The sequence below is a fragment of the Octodon degus genome, unplaced genomic scaffold (genome assembly GCF_000260255.1).
Source record: "Octodon degus isolate 3935 unplaced genomic scaffold, OctDeg1.0 scaffold00065, whole genome shotgun sequence".
NCBI lineage: Eukaryota > Metazoa > Chordata > Mammalia > Rodentia > Octodontidae > Octodon > Octodon degus.
The window spans coordinates 4,235,296-4,236,954 of record NW_004524641.1 but is presented as its reverse complement, the minus strand read 5'-3'; the positions used below and the strand labels follow the sequence as shown (position 1 = coordinate 4,236,954).

At 44.4% G+C, this 1,659-nt stretch overlaps 1 pseudogene; it reads left to right on the top strand.

Annotated features, from left to right (window-relative positions):
• The first annotated feature begins 1,296 nt into the window (after positions 1-1,296).
• The window catches only part of LOC101582595, a 965-nt pseudogene continuing 602 nt past the window's right edge, over positions 1,297-1,659 (top strand).

The following is a 1,659-nucleotide window of genomic DNA, read 5'->3' as shown; positions in this document are numbered from 1 at the left end:
TGACGTATAAGACTCTAGAATTTTAAGCAATCAGGATGGATGAGAAATTAAGCAAGGGTGTATGCGATGTTTTTCTTTCTTTTTTTTTTTTTTTAACCTGGAAGCTATAGAATGGCACTGAGCTGCTTTTCCTTTAATGCCAAAAGTTAAGCACATGTTTTGCCTGAGCCATCAATCATCAGAGGCAGTCATCAGAGTCATTTATGTGCAAGGACAGGAAGGTGCTCGAAGCTGAAAGTGTGAGTCGCATTTAGAAAGCACACAGCTCTGGCTGAGGAGAACCCAAGACGGCTTTCTACTTCCCTCCTGGAAATGCTCTGAGGCATGGCAGGCAGGCTTCTGCAGTGAGAATGCCTCTGGAAGCATCAAACTAGAAGCCAACTGCTTTATCATTTCTGTAGCTTTAGCAGCCTCAGCTTTTTAAATCAGGCTAAGAGTTTTGATTCCACTTGAACAATGTTGGTAGGAAAAAATTTTTCCCATTTTAATTTCTTTCTCAGTTTTTATTCTTGCATTCACGCTCACGCTCCTTGTGAGGGGTTGCACATGTGCATAACACATCTGAACTCTTTCTATCCTGCTTTCTCCTTCTTCTCTGTCTCCTTCATTAAGAGAGATCAGGTGGTATTTAAGCCTGCGCACCTGATTTGCTTCCCTTCCACTATGATCTCAGGATCCAGTCCTTTTCCTACAAATGACTCATCTCATCCTTCATGGCAGAGTGGTGCTCCACTGTGCGTAGGTAGTCTGCATCCTTTTTTCAGTTGTTATTTTTTGTCAGTACATGTTTGCGGTACATAATGATCATGTTCCTCGTGGGGAGTTGGTACATGTATGCAACACCCATAAATACTTTCTTCATCGCCTTCTTCTCTCTTCCCTGTCCCCTCTCTCTCTATCATCATCCCCTTCCCACTTGCAAAAACTTTATCTCCCCATTTTCTATTGTCTTCCACTTTACTTCTTATTTATGTTTTGGGTCACTGAAGTAGGAGGAAAGCATGAGTTATTTAAGATTTTGTGTCTGATTTACTTTGGTTAATTTTTTTGTTTCAGGGCGCATCCATTTTCTACAAATGACCCACATCTGTCCTCCTTCATGGCAGAGTAGTACTCCACCGTGTATAAATACCACATCTTATTTATCCACTCATCTGTTGAAAAACACATAGGCTGCCTCCAAGATTCACTAATTGAGCTGCTTTACACATGGTTCAACTGCATAGAAAACAATACCAAAAAACAATAAATGGGATCTTATCAAATTTAAGTTTCCGGCCGCCGCTCCAGCCCAACATGGCGATGCACAAAAAGGCGGCCTCGCCGCAGACCCCAGACACCTGGCCGGAGCTGGCGGAAGCAGGAGCTGGTGGAGACACTGGCAAACTTGGAGCGACAGATGTGTGCTTTTGAAAGAAGCTGCCTGGTGGGGCTGGTGAGATGGCTCAGTGGTCTAAAGCACCTACTTAGAACAAGCTTAGCAAAGCCCAGGGACCGCAGCTCAATCCCCCAGCACCACATGCCAGCCACCCCGCCCCCTGGTGGGCTGAGCTGGCCACACAGAAAGAAAGAAAGAAAGAAAGAAAGAAAGAAAGAAAGAAAGAAAGAAAGAAAGAAAGAAAGAAGCGGGGGCCTGGCCCTAGCTCAGGCCTTTAAGTG